The sequence below is a fragment of the Arachis ipaensis genome, chromosome B5 (assembly GCF_059453495.1).
Source record: "Arachis ipaensis isolate K30076 ecotype BB chromosome B5, ASM5945349v1, whole genome shotgun sequence".
NCBI lineage: Eukaryota > Viridiplantae > Streptophyta > Magnoliopsida > Fabales > Fabaceae > Arachis > Arachis ipaensis.
In genome coordinates this window covers 98,305,749-98,312,312 of record NC_142440.1, presented here as the reverse complement: position 1 = coordinate 98,312,312, position 6,564 = coordinate 98,305,749, and the positions used below count along the sequence as shown (strand labels likewise).

At 40.8% G+C, this 6,564-nt stretch overlaps 1 non-coding gene across 1 annotated transcript; it reads right to left on the bottom strand.

Annotated features, from left to right (window-relative positions):
* Positions 1–2,743: 2,743 nt before the first annotated feature.
* LOC148565107 (small nucleolar RNA R71) lies at positions 2,744–2,851 on the bottom strand. The gene has a single exon (XR_015885165.1). It is a non-coding gene; the product is annotated as a small nucleolar RNA R71 (small nucleolar RNA).
* Between the last annotated feature and the right edge of the window lie 3,713 nt (positions 2,852–6,564).

The window sequence follows — 6,564 nt, the reverse complement described above, 5'->3', positions numbered from 1 at the left end:
ACGCCCATTATGTGTGCTTGGTCTTTCTCTCTGGAAAACTAAACTACGTCTATTTGTGTGCTTGGTTCCCTCATTAGCGTGCCATGCCCAGAATTCAAGTGGCACGCCAAAGTCTTCTTCTTGTTGATGGGTGATGTTGGCATGCCACGTCAGAGGCTCAAGTGGCTTGCTAAAGTGAGCAATGGTAGCTGGCGTGCCACGCCTTCGATACCAAGTGGCACGCCCATATGGTTGGCCCCCTAACTCCTCCTCTAGAAAATATAACTGGCGTGTTACGCCCAGGGTCTGGCATGCCACACCTAGTATTTTTCCTTGGTCCAGTGGCTGGCATGCCCACGGCTGGTCCTTCAAGTGGCACGCCAAAGTGGGAGTTGAGAGTTGGCGTGCCACGCCTTCAACACCAAGTGGCACGCCCAGCCTTTTCGGCTTTCAACCTCTTCTCTAGAAACTTGTACTGGTGTGCCATGCCTTGATGCTCAAGTGGCACGCCCACTTCAATGTGGCTCTTTCCAGGTTGGCTTGCCACGCCTGGCTCTTCAAGTGGCACACCAAAGTGACAATTTGAAGCTGGCGCGCCACGCCTTCGATACCAAGTGGCACGGCCTGCCTTTTGGGCCTTCAATGTTGCTCTTTGGAATCTTGTACTGCCGTGCCACGCCCTAATGCTCAAGTGGCACGCCCCTTTAGTGTGATACTTTTCAACTTGGTGTGCCACGCTTGGCTCTTCAAGTGGCATGCCCAAGTGACTTTTGAAGCTGGCGTGCCATGCCTTCGATACCAAGTGGCACGCCCAGGTGATGATCTCTTATGGAGTGATGGACTGGCATGCCACACCCATGGCTCAAGTGGCACGCCCATACTATGTAAGGGGTTAGGTGTGCCATGCCCCTTTAGTGGCCTTTAACATTGCTTTCTAGAAAATTACACTGGCATGCCACGCCCAGCTCCTGGCGTGCAACGCCCATACATTTTCTTCAAACATGCTCCTCTGGAAATCATAACTGGGGTGCCACACCCAGTTCCTGGCGTGCCATGCCCATATAAATAGCTTGAGGATCCTTTCTAAAATTTAGTACTGGCGTGCCACGCCTAGCTCATGGCGTGCCATGCCCATATCTTTTTGTGGCGTTTGCTCCAAGTGGCACGCCAGTTTCACACGGCAGCTTGTTTTGTTGTTTTCTTCTCCTTTTTTATGTCTTTTTCACCTGAAATTCAGCACAAACCCATTTCAAAGTAATGTACAGTGATTTTCATCAAATAGTGCATGAATTTCAATGATCAAATGAGGTTATGCTCTTTTATGGTCATTTCTATGCAAGAAAAAGAGTTAATGATGCAAGTCATCAATTATCAATCAAGTAAAATCCTTGGCTAGGGGTGAGAATTAGAATTCCTATCCTCATTGCCTCCCTCAATTGTAATAAGAATTGGTTATTACTCCACTTAGTTAACCTCTAACTATGAAGGAAAGTCAAGTGGAGATAATCAATTTGAGTCCACAAATCCTAGTCAAATCCTAAGAAAAGACTAGAGTTAGTGTCATTCAAATCAATTAGTAATTTTTAATTATCAATCAAAAAAGCCTTTAACAATTCGAGTGTCATCAATTACCCAACCCCCAAGCCAAGAGTGGAAATCTACTCCATGGCTATAGTTGACATTTTCTCAAACATTTGGTTAGCAATAATGAAAGACATTGTGGAATTGAGAAGAGAATTTGAATTAAAGCTATCTAATAAAAGCAATTAACAACAATGAACATGAAATTTCTCAATGTATTAATAGAAATCAAAGTAAACAAGATCCAAATCCAAGATCCATAATAACTACAGTAAGAAGAACACTAAATGAGAGTAAGAGAATAAGATTTACAAACTAGAACAATGTAGAATTAAAATTAAATTCAGATCTAATCGAAGGATCCAAGTGAAATTGAAATTCAGAAAGCCAACACCTAGAGAGAAGTTAGAGTTTTTCTCTCTAGAACCACCAATTCAAAAACTAGCTAAAACATTGTCTAATGTGTGAATCCCCCTTTCCTCCATGGTCCCTTGGGTCTTTTCCCTCCAGAATTTAGCTCAAATTGGGCCTGGAGCTCCTTAGAAATCGCCAGCCACGATTTCACTAATGAGCTCACGTGCCGAGCGTCACACGTATGCGTGGGTCACGCGTACGCGTCGTCTGGGTTTTTGCAATCCACGCGTATGCATCAAGCGTGCGTACGCGTCGATGAGATTTCTTTCCAGCCATGTGGATGCGTCAACTTTTGCGCGCCAATCCCAAATCCAGGTTCCCACGCGTGCGCGTCGGCCACACGTGCGTGTCGATGCTAAAACTCCAAAGCTCCATTTTTCGTGCTCCTTCCACTTATGCATGCTTCCTTCCTCTCTTATAGATCATTTTTGCCCCTATAAACTCTGAAATCACTCAACAAACAGATCACGGCATCGAATGGTAATAGAGGGAGATAAAAATACAGCATATTTAAGGCCTAAAAAGCATGTTTTTAATCATCAAGCAAAATTGGGAAGGAGACACAAAACTATGCATTTTATATGGATAAGTGTGATAAAATATTGATAAAACCCCCCAAATTCTATACAAAATAAACCATAAAATTGGAGTTCATCAGAGGGATAGAGCAAAGCTGTGGCTAGATTCTCAACCCAAGGAGAGCTTGGATACTTGGGATAAGGTGATCACTAGATTTCTGACTAAATTTTTCCCACCACAAAAGTTGACTAAGCTAAGGGTGCAGGTTTAGACCTTCAAACAGAAAGATGGTGAGACCCTCTATGAAGCCTGGGAGAGATTCAAGCTACTGACCAGGCAATGCCCTCCGGACATGTTTTCTAAATAGACTCAGTTGGATATCTTTTATGAGGGCTTATGTGAAATGTCCAAAATATGTTTAGATAATTCTGTAAGTTGTTCATTGCACATGAAGAAGACACCAGAGGAGACTACTGAGCTTATTGAGTTGGTTGCTAACAACCATTATCTCTAGTCATCTAACAGGAATTCTGTGAACTCTGAGACCCTTCAGAAGAAAGGCATTTTAGAAGTAGAGGCTTTTGATGCTCTTCTAGCTCAGAACAAAATTTTGTCTCAATAGATGAATTTGATTACTCAACAATTGAGTGGGATGCAAGTTTCAGCTGTTAATTCTCAGAATGCACCTCAAGAGGCTCCTTATGACATGACTGGTAGCTCTATGCAAGGTGAGAATTATGATTATGCCCAATCTTCTTCTAAGCAGGTCAATTACATGGGAAATGCTCCTAGAAACCCCAATAATGATCCATATGCTAAGACCTATAATCAGGGGTGGATAAATCACCCAAATTTGGGGTGGAGAGAGCAACCTCATTGATAACAGAATTTTAACAATAATTCTCAGGGAGGTTTTCAGCAGAATAATCATAATAACCGCCAGTTTCAGTCTCATCAACAATAACCACCTCAGCAGGTAAATTCTCAGCCCTAGAAGAACACTAATTTGGAAGTACTACTAAATAGTTTTATGCAGGAAGCTAGAGTTTCCCTCAGAAACTTGGATATGCAAGTAGGCCAGTTGAGCAAGCAAGTACTTGAGAGGCCTCCAAGTACATTTCCTGGTGATACAATGATGAACACAAGAGAAGACTGTAAGGCCATTCAATTGAGAAGTGGTAGAGTAGCTGGTTCTAAGAGTAAGGCCAATGAAGAGCTAGTTGAAAAATAAGCTCCAGAGGAGAAGAAAGAAGAGGTGGAGCACGTCCCTCCTAGGCGTGCAGATAACCCATTCCCAGTCTCTCTTGACACTCATCCTACATTGCCAAAGGCTCCTGAGTACAAGCCTAAGATGCCATATCCTCAGAGACTTCAGAAGGTTTCCAAAGATAAGCAATTTTCTAGATTTTTAGATGCCTTCAAGAAGCTTCAAATCAATATTCTTTTTGCTGAGGCTCTTGAGCAAATGCCTCTCTATGCTAAATTCATGAAAGAATTGTTGACTAACAAGAGGAATTGGAAGGAAAAAGAGACAGTGGTGTTAACTAATGAATGTAGTGCTATCATTCAACATAACCTTCCTTAGAAAAAGCAGGATCCAGGGAGCTTTGTAATTCCTTGCACCATTAGAGATGTCACTATTCAGAGGGCTTTGTGTGATCTTGGAGCTAGCATCAACCTCATGCCATTTTCAGTGATGAAAAAGCTCCAATTTGAGGAGGTAAAACCCACTCGTATTTCTCTTCAACTTGTTGATCTTTCTATTAAATTTCCTATGGGGGTTGTTGAGGATTTACTTGTCAAAGTGGGGCCATTTAGTTTTTCTTCTGATTTTGTTATATTTGATATGGAAGAAGATAAATAGTCCTCTATTATTCTTGGAAGACCCTTTTTAGCTACAGGTAGAGCTCTGATTGATGTACAAAAGGGTGAATTAACCCTGAGGGTCAGGTGGTCTTTATTGTGTTTGAAGCCATTAAACACCCTAATGATTCTGAAGGGTGTATGAGAGTTGATGTTGTTGAACCACTTGTTCAAGAAGTACCAGAAGCTGAGGTACTTGATGATATTCTGGATCCTTTCTCTAAGTATGAATTACTTGAGATTGATGATTCACCACCCCAGAAGAACATGGTGAACACGCCTAAGGTGGAGGAAGAAGTCCCTAAGCTTGAGCTAAAGCCTTTGCTTCCTTCTTTGAAATATGTGTTCTTAGGTGAAAATGATTCATATCCAGTGATTATTAGCTTTTCCTTGAAACCTGGTAAGGAAGAGGCACTGATTACAGTGCTCAAGACCCATAAAACAGCTCTTGGGTGGACCATTGGTGATTTAAAGGGGATTAGTCCAACCAAGTGTATGCACAAGATCCTTCTTGAAGATGATGCTAAACCGGTTGTGCAACCACAAAAGAGACTCAATCTAACTATGAAAGAGGTGGTCTAAAAAGAGGTAATAAAACTTTGGGAAGTGATAAACCCCAATTTTGTGGTTTATCTTGTACTTATTTTAGCGGATTTTATCACCTTTTTCCACATTTATTCAATGAAATAGCATGGTTTTGTAATTCTCCCTTGAATTGTGCTTAAGTGTAAAAACATGCTTTTAGGCCCTTAATTTGATGATTTTAATTCACTTTAACTCCATTCGATGCCTAGATGTGTTTGTTGAGTGATTTCAGGTTCATAAGGCAAGTATTGGATGGAAGAAATGAGGAGAAAAGCATACAAAGTGGAGAATGCATGAAGAAACAAAGATTGGGAATGCATCAATGGGTGCGCACGCGTACAAGGCGCGCGCGCGCAAAAGTGGCTTCGCATAGAGACGTGCACGCGCACATGACACGTCCGCGCGGATGAAGAAACAGCCAATCGACGCGCACGCGCACATGGCACGTACGCGCTGATACTCGCACGTGACCCACTTAAAGGCAAAATGCTGGGGATGATTTCTGAGCTGCCCAGGCCCAAATCCAACTTGTTTCTGAGTGTATTTCATGCAGAATTGAAGTCCAAGCAAAGGGGGAGCAATTAGTTAGTCAACATGAGCCTTTAGTTAGTTTTCTAGAGAGAGAAGCTCCCTCTTTTCTCTAGAATTAGGTTAGGATTAGGTTAAATTGTCTTTGATCTTGAATTAATTACTTGATTTCATCTTGTCTCTTTTATAATTTCTCATTTCTACATCTTGATTTTCTTAGTTGTAATGTTAATTTCTCATTTTGCTCTCTTATTTGTGATGATGAACTCTTGATGGATTTGGATTTCTTTTATGAAATTTATGTTTGATGTTCTTTTAATTGTTAATTTGAGTTGTTACTTCACTTTTCTTGTAATTGGTAGTTGGTAGATTTATTATTCTTGCATATTTACCATGTTTTCCTTTATTCCCCACCAAGTGTTTGACAAAATGCTTGGTTGTTTTTAGAGTAGAATTCGAACATTCTTGGCTTGGAAAGAGTAATTAGGCAATCTTGAGTCATTAGTACCCAATTCAGATTGATGATCTAGAGTTGTTAGTTAATATCTTTCTCAATGACTCTAATCTCTTGCTAAATTAATTAGTGAGTTGATTAGGATTTTTGACTTGAGATTAACTAGTCTTGCTTGATTTTCTCTCATGGAAGATAACTACACTTTCTTCCAATGTTAGAGATGACAAAATAAGATAAATTCTTGTTAAGCATTGCTATGATTAATGACTAGGATAGAAAACCTACGATCTTAACCCTTGCCATGAATGTCTCTCTTTACTTATTGCTTTTCTTTATTTTGCTTCCTCTAATCACTTGCTTGATTTACCATTTCTTGTTCCTCTTATAAACCAAAACCCCCTTGTCCCTTCTTAGCCAATAATTGACCACTTCATTGCAATCCTCGTGAGACGACCCAGAGTCTAAATACTTTGGTTAATTCTTATTTGGGGTTTGTACATGTGACACAACCATATTTTTAATTTGATTCGAGAGATGTTTGTTGGTTTGGAGTTGTGCTTACAATGAAGTAATTCCTTTCTGTAGGAAGAAAATCTAGACCGACAATAACCCTACTTATCAAATTAATGGCGCCGTTGCCG